Raw genomic sequence first — 12,966 nt, 5'->3', positions numbered from 1 at the left:
ACACAGGGCAAGCCAGCTAAGCGATGAAAGGAACCATAACCGATTTAATGTGCCTTTTCACAATTGCTGGCGCTCTGTGCCACGATCAGCCGTGTTCAGCCAGCATTAATGACACAGGCCGCTTGTCTAGAACGGCAACATGAATTGAGCACCATCAGAGTAAACAGACAGTCGCAGTGCGGGGGCTTCTGTAGACTTTCACAATTATCCGAATTTACTTTTCTCACTTGAATTCTGTGCTCTCTATATTATCACTGGATCCAGGGGACTGGGGACAGTGCTGGCTCAGTACCGGTACAATGTGTGCGTGTGTGTGTGTGTGTGTGTGTGTGTTGGGTGGCGGGGGGGGCGTGCTGGGCATCCCAGGTGCTGCTGTCTTAGACCGAGGTGGAGCCCGAGTGGTAGTCTGACGTCACCTTCTCTGTGGCACTCGTCACTTCCTTAGTTATTGTCATCATCGCCGCTGCTGGGGAAACTCTCCACTTTAAAAGTGTCATTGTCCTCACCATACCTGGAGAAATAAAATAAAACGGTTCAGAATGGTTACTGGAAATCAGGGTGGGTGCCCTGCGCTTAAACCAAACACAAGAAAGGACGAGAGTGAAAAGGAAGAAAGGGAAATAAGGAGAGAGAAACGCTCACCTGCACCACAGCTCTCCAGGGTCGACCCATAGTGAGCGCCCAACAAACCAAATGGCCCATCCCTAGCTCCATAATGTCACTATCTATATCATATATGTTTGCTTATATATTGACTTAAATACGGTGTTGCTTATTTATGGTGTATGCAACTGTGTTAAAGGATTTATGTACAAGGTTTCTTCAGTTTAATCCAGTACCCCCCCCCCAATACCAAATGGCCCATCCCTAACTGCACAATATCACTCTATACGTTTACTTGTATTTTAACGTATCTTATTTATGGTCTATGCAACTGTATTTAAGGATTGATACACACGTTTTCTTGTCTTTTGGCTTTGTTTTAGGATTATACTCACGTTTAATGATGCTCTGGTCACTCCACAGACTGCCTCTGTTGTCTGCTGCAAGTGGTACATTCGATTACATCTTGACGTGCGCTAGTAGCGATCGTTTCCAGTACATTTCTATATAAAATACTACCGGAGTTAGGCTGGAGGACACAAACCGAACGCAACCGCTGGCACATTGTCAGTTGCACGCATTCGTGAAACTAGCGCACCGAATAGCGCACCGAGGAAAAATCTGTAGATTTAAACTGTAAAACGTAAGATAATATGCACTAGCCACACGGACTAGTTCTAGAGAATCTGTACTGGCCCGCAGCGAGCTGCACTAGCCATTGGCAAGCGGGCTCGCGTTAAGATCGACCCCTGTAGTAGAACAGTGTGTCTCTATGGTTACCTATGTAGAAGCCCCAGTATAGACCAGTGTGTCTCTGGTCTATTAGATGGACTGTATTATAGAGTTAGACTTATAATTGTCACATTGTGCCAAATGTTGTGTCAAACGTAGTGAGAAGTCTGTTAATTATACAGTAGTCAAGCTGGCTTGCATTAGTCAGTCACTAGTCAGTGGGAACTGTTTCTCTTTGGGTCTAGTCCAGTATGGTCCTGCCTATGACTAGTCTATTGTTGAATGGATTGTTGTTTTAATGAGGGCTCTCAGACTTTTGATTTTAAAATTTACTTTTCACGTTGTGCCTCAGAATGCTCAGGAGTATATGAATCAGATGTGAATTGATAATGAAACAATGATTTGTAAAAATCGATGAAGATCGATGGTTCCATGTTTATGAAATGTTTTGATTCTTGAAGGCAATGTCACTCAATGTGTGTGACTTCTTAATAATAAGTATTACAGTTCAGGCCAAATGGCAGCTGGAATTTGAATACTCTGTATTTCATGTGTTTTAAGTGGTATTGTTCAAATACAGCACATTTAGAAGCCTGAATGATGCAGCAAATTGACAAAACATTGAGTGACAGTGAGTGCAAATTAAATAAGAAATAACAAAGTTTGTTACAGTTTTAAATAATACAAATTGACAATATTTTCAACAATTTTCTTTTCCTGACACACTGGTCTATACTGGGTCTACTACATAGGTAACCATGGAGACACACTGGTCTATACTGGGGCTACTACATAGGTAAACATAGAGACACACTGGTCTATACTGGGGCTACTACATAGTTAACTATAGAGACACACTAGTCTATACTGGGGCTACTACATAGGTAACCATGGAGACACACTGGTCTATACTGGGGCCACTACATAGGTAACCATAGAGACACACTGGTCTATATGGGGCTACTACATAGGTAACCATAGAGACACACTGGTCTATATGGGGCTACTACATAGGTAACCCAGGGCTCTACAGTGCGAGCGTTATGCTCGAATTTGTGAGTGAAAATAATGTTGTGCGAGTGTGAAATACAATTTGGGCGCACAGTGCATATACAATATTTGAACTCTATAAGTAAATACTACATTGACAGGATTTTGATAATAATTATATTTTACACTAATCATTATTACGTTAGAATATGTGGGAAATGTAGTTCGGTTGTTGATTGTCGCAATTAACCGAGAAGGCAATGAAAACTACAAGAACCGTGAATGACGTTCATGACCCAGTGCTGCAGCGGTACATTTGGTACGACATCCAATCACCTACCATCTGGCGTTAGCCGCCTCATCATTAAAACACACTTACGGATACAGTAGTACTCAGCGACAGCGGGGCTGCCAACGACTTAGCGATAAAGTTGATTAAAATCGAATAAAATCTTAAAATGTAATTAATCGTCGATTACTTGGGTCTACCTGGGGCGCAGCTACTAGAAAAAACCTTGAGAGAGGCAACAGCTACACCCGTGGAAAGTAAAGGAGCACTTTACATTGAATTTACACTGAAGAGTTTGCTGCAACATGTGCACGAGTGAACTCACACAGTGCGGGCACAATGACACAGAAAACTGAAGAGACGCACTGGAGCCGATGGCAGGATGGAGACATTCAGCTGGTACATTTCTGGACCGAAAACTTGTCCATTAAGGATGGCACAGTGGACCCGTTTAAACCATACAAGTACTCAACCTTTCTGTTACTTGAGCTACACCTAGTTTGTTTCTTACGGTGGCCCTGAAGTGCAACTGCTGATAAAATAAAACAGCAGCTGCGAGATTTGCAGTGGCTGTGAGATTTGGAAGTGCTGAAAAATAGAGCCGCTGCTGCAGCATTTTCAGAAGCAATTACGGAAAGGGAGGGTGTGTTTTAAAATATATTTGACTGATGCCATTGGACAGCAAACAAGTCACGTCGGCCGAGCTGCTTCTCCAGAAGAGTCAACAGAATCTGAGGAAGGGGCGCCAACTGCGCAGTGCGTGAAGTATTCATATTAATATTGTTGTGATCTTCTGCTCTCTCGAGGCTCCACTGTACAGCACTGTATTTAAATGTCTTGCACATTGTTACATTTGTTTTTCATTTTAGCATTAAATATGAACCATTTATGATGATGTACCACTAATTGTTTGTGACCCTAAATTTTGGACTGTGCCCCTACATTGTTTTCAATTTAGGGTCACAGTGCTCCTGAGGAAAAAAGTAAACGTAGAGCCCTGTAACCATAGAGACACGTGGTTCTAAACTGGGATTAGGTAACCATAGAAACACACTGGTCTATACTGGTCCTACTACATAGGTAACCATAGAGACACACTGGTCTATACTGGGCATACGAAAGAGGTAACCATAGAGACACACGGTTCTATACTGGGACCAGGTAGCCATAGAGAGACACTGTCCTATACTGGGGTTACTATTTTATTTTGTAATAATTATCTGAATCTCAGCCAATGAGTTCCTCATCCACCTAACAGACACTCATACAAGACAGTGTCCTAGTCCTGCGCTCTTGTTGGGAAGGATATATCACAAGAACCATCTTAAATTGCCCACTGTTCTAAAACTTACTATATAAGGACCTACCTCGCTCTCCTTGTTTGTTGGGTAGAAAGATTGTGGTGGTTTTGACTGTGATAATATATATATATTTTAAGGATTGCTTGCGTTTTTGATTTGGACTGTTACTGAGAACCCTAATTTTGTGATTGAACCTGGACTGGCTGAGGACCCACTGCCTACTGATTTGGGCAAACACTTTCACAATGTCAGAGAAGCCTTTGTGTTTGATCACTTTGTAAGTGATGGTAACAAAGAAGGAAACCTGGACCCCACCGGACCTCACTTTCGCAGCCCCCCAGCCCCCCAGCCCCCCCGGACCTCACTTCATCAGCATCAGGTCTATACTGGGGCTTCTACATAGGTAACCATATGTAACGAGGAGTTTGTAAATGTCCTGCTGTTGTAGGGGTTCTAAGCTAGATATCTTGGATGGATGAGAAACTAAAGGATCTAAGTCCGCGCCCCCAACACAGTTCGTCCCTATACCCCCCAAATTTGAGGTATGTGCCCATCCTGCGTTATATATTTTTTTACATACTGAAGTATAGCTGTGACCTAATTTGGCAAAGTAGGGTTCAAGATTTAAATTCACAATGGCTACCTGAACTAACAGTAATGGGGCACACAAAAAGTAAACAGAGAGGATAACTAAACTATTCCTACCCTCCCGAATCTTACAGGACAGGCGAGACACCCCTACACCAAGATACTTATACAATAGAAAAACTATGGTCATGCTATGCTTCAAAGAAAGAAAATGCTATTGCTGCTGACTTGCGTTTTTCCCTTTTTACCTTCTCTGATCACAATGCTTTTTGACAAAAACTCAGGTGCAGGTGCACCCTGCGCTATCCTTTGCCCGATCTTTGTCCAGGAAATCTCACTGTAGTCATCTTAGTTCAACACGGGCTCTCCTTAACTGCGTGTCACACGGGTCCAGTTCACTTTGCACCTAGAACAGTCTCTTCTAAAAAAAAACTTGAAAAGAAACACAATTCCAGGCCAGTGTTCAAAAACAAAGTTCATTGTTTTCATATAAAAAACATGTTTATTTCCTCTGCACACTACACAGCTCCAATTAGCACACTCAACTAATCATGGCAACTACTCTTCCCGAACTACAGCCCACCCTTTTTCTCGAGAAAGCTACATTCCGATTGGACAGCAGGTTAGGCGATTCAGTAATTCAGTTGGTTTGCGAAGCCATCCATTACATTAGACCTCTCTGGTGATCTTAATGTAACAATACCGTATTCTGAACAAAGTAGTATCCCTTACAGTATCCCCCCTGTTGAAAACCTGCTGAATTAATACAGGTTATATATCAAAACATTCCAGGCAATTTCAGGATACCTTTTAAGGGGTCTGTGATCTATAATGACAAAACACTGCATATTTTTTGTAAATACCCTTCTATTAAGCTTACTGGAAGTGTACCCTTGTTATGTCTCTAGGAGCGTCTCACAACAGGGGAATCCTCCCTCTCTAGCTCTAGATCATCCAAGGGTTCTGGTTCCTGCCCATCTAGAATTCCCTCTGGTTCTAGAATATTTTCCATCTGTGTGTTTGTGACTCTACACACAGAGACGCACTGTTCTGTACTGGGGCTTCTATATAGCTAACCATAGAGACACACTGGTCTATACTGGGATTAGGTAACCATAGAGACACACTGTTCTATACTGGGGCTTCTACATAGGTAACCATAGAGACACTGTTCTATACTGGGGCTTCTACATAGGTAACCATTAGTAATATTACGTATTAGTCCTTTTATTCCCTGGAAGATAACACTTCACAGCATTTGATCATGCTTCTTGTGTTACTAATACTTGTATTATTGATTGATTTCCCCCTTGCTCCCTTTCCCGTAACCCTTGACTGTGACCTTACATCTTGACACCACTTAGCTTTTACGTTCCAGGATGTATGACCTCACTTACTGTACTTACCTGTGTAAATTGGAAGTTGTAAAATGTATTATATTTTGAATTGCTTTGTACAATGTAAATTTGTATTTGTAATATTTGATGCCTTAACTGTATTCTTGCAATTTGTATAGCACTGGATAAGGGCATCTGCCAAGAAATAATAATAATAATAATAATAATAATAATAATAATAATAATAATAATAATAATAATAATAATAGCCATAGAGACACACTGGTCTGTACTGGGACAAGGTAACCATAGAGACACTGGTCTATACTGAACTGATGCTGGTCATGAAATGTACCCTGTGATGAGGTGTGCGTGATGGTAAAGCAGTAGATCTTTTGGAGTATCAGGGCTCATAGTGTTGCATTTTTGCGGAGTTCTTCAACACAGGTTTGTATTTCACTATCATGTTTACTTTAAATAGCTCAGAGAAATGTCCTTTATTTAGAGCTTCTCTGAGACCCCTGATTGGAATTCACTGCTTTGTGCAGTACATCAGAATGTCAGTCACAGCTTTAATCACAATTCCTCTCAAATAAGCCTTCCTGGAATCCCGATTTAACCAATTAAAAATGTTTCTGTGTGGCTTTGTCTGTAACCTTCGGATGGACAGTACCAATTGCTTGCTTCATGTTTTGAACGGCTCTGATTCAAATGCTTAAAATCTTTAAAACCATTTTTAGTGAATGTTTCTTCGGTGTGGGAATCAGAACAAATGCCTGCATATCTACAGATAATTGCATTTCTGGCTATGCTGTATTCCATCCAGCGATACTTCTCATACCACCGCTGTGATGAAAAACTTTGGGATTTAACACAAATTAAAGCAAATGCCTGCAATTTGGGCCGTGTAGGTAACTCATCTATTCCTTATAAATCCGAGGGACAGTAAAATGTTTCCTTACCGAATTCAACACTGGCCTGTGGATGCAAAGCAGTGCTTATATTGGTTTCTTCCGATGCAGTTGGTGATTTATCAGGTTGTGTAATGTGCTGTTCTGATAGTTCTCTTCTCGTCTTTTGAAATAATTCAACAAATAATTTTGTTTCACCATTTGTAGGAACTCCGTTCACAACTACATTTGTTCAGTTGTCATGGTGTGATGCACTAGGTAAAAAACATTTACCACAGCCAGTTATAACCTACTTGTGCATAACTTAGCCAAAATGTAACCATTAGTTTGAAAAGAACCAGCCCCCATGCTTTGGAATAAAGCCTGTGATTTGCCGAAACACGTTATTGCTTCAGAATCTTATATTTATAATGTTTTTTTAACACGCGGGAGAAATTTTACACTCTCTGATTGGGTGGACCTGAGAGGTAAGTAGGTGGGCCATGGCCCACCCAGGCCCACCCAGGCCCACCCATGGCTACGCTCCTGTTGTGGCCCAGGTGCTTATTTGACACCCAGACTTACGGCCCACTGATTGATTTAGGTTAGCGTTGTAGCTCCCCCATCTGGGGATACAGTGGAATTGTTGCCTTTATTAAAGAGTCTAAAGACGGCTGTCCGGTTCTGAACTTGGACCTGAAGTATTGTGTATTTTAAGTATCGCGTGTCTTCAAAGCATGCAGGGAAAATGTACAATGACTCGAGATCGTCACCCTTGAACTCCCTCACTACTTTTGTTCTCTGAAAGTAGCTGATAGAAACTTGCACACAACTAGTTATTCAGAGATAACATTACCACTTTAAACGATTTCTGAATTGGGCTACAGTGGCTGTTATAATGGGGTTTTAGATTTCCTAAACATTGACTGGGAAAGCCCAGTTGAGACTACAGAAGCAGAAGTAGAAATGTTTTAGAGGGCAAACGACTGCTTTCTACCTCAATTAGTCAGGGAACCAACCAGAGAGAGCACATTCTATTTGATATTTTCAAATGACCAATGGTGAACTGCGGTCACAATATGGTTAGCTTTGCGGCATACTTTCACAAAACAAGGACCTACACTCCGTTGAGCCTCTTACTAAAAATGAAGCCACATTTCTTCAAATCATAAATGTAACCGCTACACTGTAAAAATTATTTGTTGACGCAACGTGACTTAGTCAAGTCATCTTGTTGCTTTGACTCAGTTTAGCAAACATGAAGTGTTAAGTTCACTCACTGTTGAAATAACATGCAGTAAATTGAGCCAACCTACTCTATCAATTAATAAGCATTTAGAATTTTTAGTTAAGTCAACTGAAAAACATATTAATTGAACTTAATTTTTCAAGTTTTCACAACTATAAACCAAGTCTAATTGACAAAATAGTCATTCTTCCTCAACTTTCATTACTTACAGTGAGGGAAAAAAGTATTTGATCCCCTGCTGATTTTGTACGTTTGCCCACTGACAAAGAAATGATCAGTCTATAATTTTAATGGTAGGTGTATTTTAACAGTGAGAGACAGAATAACAACAAAAAAATCCAGAAAAACGCATTTCAAAAAAGTTATAAATTGATTTGCATGTTAATTAGGGAAAGAAGTATTTGATCTCCTATCAATCAGCAAGATTTCTGGCTCCCAGGTGTCTTTTATACAGGTAATGAGCTGACATTAGGAGCGCTCCTAAATCTCAGCTCGTTACCTGTATAAAAGACACCTGTCCACAGAAGCAATCAATCAATCAGATTCCAAACTCTCCACCATGGCCAAGACCAAAGAGCTGTCCAAGGATGTCAGGGACAAGATTGTAGACCTACACAAGGCTGGAATGGGCTACAAGACCATCGCCAAGCAGCTTGGTGAGAAGGTGACAACAGTTGGTGCGATTATTCGCAAATGGAAGAAACACAAAATAACTGTCAGTCTTCCTCGGTCTGGGGCTCCATGCAAGATCTCACCTCGTGGAGTTTCAATGATCATGAGAACGGTGAGGAATCAGCCCAGAACTACACGGGAGGATCTTGTTAATGATCTCAAGGCAGCTGGGACCATAGTCACCAAGAAAACAATTGGTAACACACTACGCCATGAAGGACTGAAATCCTGCAGCGCCCGCAAGGTCCCCCTTCTCAAGAAAGCACATGTACAGGCCCGTCTAAAGTTTGCCAATGAACATCTGAATGATTCAGAGGAGAACTGGGTGAAAGTGTTGTGGTCAGATGAGACCAAAATCGAGCTCTTTGGCATCAACTCAACTCGCCGTGTTTGGAGGAGGAGGAATGCTGCCTATGACCCCAAGAACACCATCCCCACCATCAAACATGGAGGTGGAAACATTATGCTTTGGGGGTGTTTTTCTGCTAAGGGGACAGGACAACTGCACCGCATCAAAGGGATGATGGACGGGGCCATGTACCGTCAAATCTTGGGTGAGAACCTCCTTCCCTCAGCCAGGGCATTGAAAATGGGTCGTGGATGGGTATTCCAGCATGACAATGACCCAAAACACACAGGAGTGGCTCAAAAAGAAGCACATTAAGGTCCAGGAGTGGCCTAGCCAGTCTCCAGACCTTAATCCCATAGAAAATCTGTGGAGGGAGCTGAAGGTTCGAGTTGCCAAACGTCAGCCTCGAAACCTTAATGACTTGGAGAGGATCTGCAAAGAGGAGTGGGACAAAATCCCTCCTGAGATGTGTGCAAACCTGGTGGCCAACTACAAGAAACGTCTGACCTCTGTGATTGCCAACAAGGGTTTTGCCACCAAGTACTGAGTCGAAGGGGTCAAATACTTATTTCCCTCATTAACATGCAAATCAATTTATAACTTTTGAAATGCATTTTTCTTGGATTTTTTTGTTGTTATTCTGTCTCTCACTGCTAAAATACATCTACCATTAAAACTATAGACTGATCATTTATTTGTCAGTGGGCAAACGTACAAAATCAGCAGGGGATCAAATACTTTTTTCCCCCACTGTACTTATTAATTTCATTATTTGCAATCCACAAAGTCCATCTATAATCATTCAAACGCGGGCTACTTCATCTTTTCTTGCATGATCAGCATCTTTATCCCATGCTAATTAATACAAAAAATGTCTCAACTCCGGTAAAGTAGTATGTCATCATGACGTGATGGTTTTGGCACATGCGCATTGCACAAAACGTTCATAGAACATATGTTTTGTGGTTACCTGAGCACGTTATTTAAAGTTTTACAATTCTGTTCAAGTTGAGGTTGTTGTAACTCATCTTATTGTGTGGTGAGAGACTGCAATTTCACAGAACATGATTTTACTTGTCCAATTTCCAAAACGAGCTCTCTTCAATCTCCGTTTCAAATCCATGTTGATTTGCGGGTAATCACTGTATCCACTCAATCTTACTACAGTTGTAAGAAAACACCTGTAATGCTGTACAATGCATGTGTTTATCAAGCACATGAAAGATTGTAGACAGGTAGAGATCGCCACTTGAGTGCCAGACTGACTCTATTGTAAAGGGAAGGCAGGATTATGTGTTATATTTGATTTATTATGTATTTAAATGACCAGTCAAAATAACCCGATTTTGGCTATTCTAGGTAAATGTGTTTATAACTTATTTATTTTCGTGTTTATGCAGCTAAAACGCTGTAGGCATGTTTAATACATATAGTTAGGAATAGTCACGAATGGGTATATACGCAGTGTATTTTGGAACATAGTATAATTCAAATTTGAATAACCAAAACGGTCAAATTGACCGGCTCTGCGCTTGTAGTGTTAAATGTGGGTGTCATATCGTGGGCCGCACTTCCATGTGTGACGGGCCGCAGGTCGAGAACCACTGCCCTATTCAGAACAGGTTGGTCAGATAGGACCAGAACCAGTGCAGACCCAAAGAACAGAGGACGAGCGTTAGGCAGACAAACCCCAGGGCCCCAGGGCCACAGGTTAGTGCTTTCCTGGAGGTCTTTAGCTCCCCTGTATAATGGACCATTCCAGAGAGATTCCCCTTTGCAGTCAATATCATCAGCTCAGCAGTTTGCCAATACAGATCCCTGGGGAGGTGGGGGCTCAAATCCAGGACCAGGGTTAGCCACCCCTAGCATAAAGCAAAACATTACATGTGTTTAAATGGTTGAAGTCAATACAATGATTAATGAATTGATGTATTTATTGAGGTGGCTGTGACAGAGCGGTTATAGAGACTATTGCGCTCCTTCACAGCAGCGTCTCTGTTGCTTATATTAAGTTATACTAAGGTATGCTGAGCTGACGATATTGAGGTTTTTACTAAAGAAAAAACAGATAACATGCCACAGGTTAACAACCAGTCCAGTCAAACCCTAAGAGAGATCAGGATAAATGAGGAGGAGGTAGTAAAGGGACTAGCAGAATTAAAAACAAACAAATCACCTGGGCCAGATGGTATATTTCCAACAGTACGTAAAGAAATTATGGAAATGATTGTATTAATTATTTCTAAATAGCACTGGTTTCACTGTTTTTGAATGTTTTGCTGGTTTTTTTATTTGTCAAATGCATTGACCGTTATTGTTCTTTTAAATGCATCAGATTGTTTTGATAGTTTTTGTTTGTTTGTTGTTTTTTACATTTCAGTTATTTTGACAATTTTTTCACCATTGCATAAATTAAATAGTCTAAAATGTGCTTTTTATTATTTTGTCTTGCTTTTCAAAGACAAAATCAATTACAAAACTACAATTAAAAAATATGTATTTAAGACTGAACATTAAACACTGTGCCAACAAAGCACAATAAATAAAATAAAATCAAATAGATAAATTTATATCTGGCCATCTTTGAGCCCCCCTTCTTGAATAGCCTACTGTGAAAGCCGGCTTTATTTAGTTCAGGTATGTCAAGAAAGGGCGGAGATACAAAACAAAAACAAAATCAAAAGCAAAAGCAAAAAGTGTCCACAATCGGGGTGCTCCGGGCAGACAGGGGTAATAGATACAGTCCACCTTCTTGTCGGTTAGCTGCTTCCGTCGGGGAGGGAGAGGGATTAAATAAACAGGGCACAGCCCACTTTATAGCGAGACACTCCTTTTCAATGGTGCTATATTTACGCTCCTGGGCTATAATTGTTTGCTTAGATAGAGGACGGGGTGTTCCTGACCCCCAACACTCTGGGACAGGACCGCGCCCACTCCAACTTCTCAGGCGTCGGTCTGTAGAATGAAAGGGAGAGAGAAGTCAAGGCATTTAAAAAAAGGGTGTTGGCAGAGGCGGTCCTTAATCGCCTGGAAAGCCACCTGGCACTGCTCCGTCCACTGGAACGTATCTGGAGCACCTTTTCGTGTCAGTTCGGTCAGGGGGTAAGCCAGGGTGGCAAAGTCCGGCAGAAACTGGCGATAATACCCGGAAAACCCCAAAAACTGCCGAACTTCCTTTTTGGACTTAGGAGGCGGACAGGAGGCAATAGAGGTCACTTTGTCAACGACTGGCCATACCTGCCCCCCTCCTAAGAGGTACCCCAGATACTTGGTCTCCCTCCTCCCAACTGTTCACTTGCCCGGGTTTTCCGTGAGCAGCGCCCAGCCGATCCAGCAACTCATCCACACGGGGCATCGGATAGGCATCAAACCTAGACACTGCATTGAGCTCCCTATAATCAACGCAGAATCTAGTGCTGCCGTCAGGCTTTGGCACCAAGACTATAGGGCTACACCATTCCGATTGTGACTTTTCAATGACTCCCAGCTCCAACATCTTCTGCACCTCTTCATTGACAGCCTACTTTTTGTAATAGGGGGTGCGACAGGGTTTGACACGCACGCAGGTGTCCAGTGCAGTGTGGATGTGGTGTTCAATGAGAGGTGTGAGCCCGGGTTGGTGAGAAAAGACATGCTGGAAGCGGCACAATAAAGAGCGAACCTGCTGTTTCTGGGCGTTTGTTAAATTGAGTTCAGTGCGAACCTCAGAAACAGCGGCTTCAGACTCTTTATTGTGGGGGGAACTAGAAGCACCCAATGCTTCCTCCTCTCGCCACTTCTTCAGCATGTTCAGATGATAGATCTGCTTTTCCCTCCGACGATCCGGGCGACACACCTCATAATCAACATCCCCTAAGCGGCGTGTGACCACAAAGGGTCCCTGCCACTTAGCCAGCAGTTTAGATGTTGAATTTGGGAATAACACCAGTACCATGTCCTTGGGTGAATGATCGTAACCGGGCTCTC

Source organism: Amia ocellicauda, unplaced genomic scaffold (assembly GCF_036373705.1).
Source record: "Amia ocellicauda isolate fAmiCal2 unplaced genomic scaffold, fAmiCal2.hap1 HAP1_SCAFFOLD_156, whole genome shotgun sequence".
Classification (NCBI taxonomy): Eukaryota; Metazoa; Chordata; class Actinopteri; order Amiiformes; family Amiidae; genus Amia; species Amia ocellicauda.
This window is presented reverse-complemented; position numbering follows the sequence as displayed.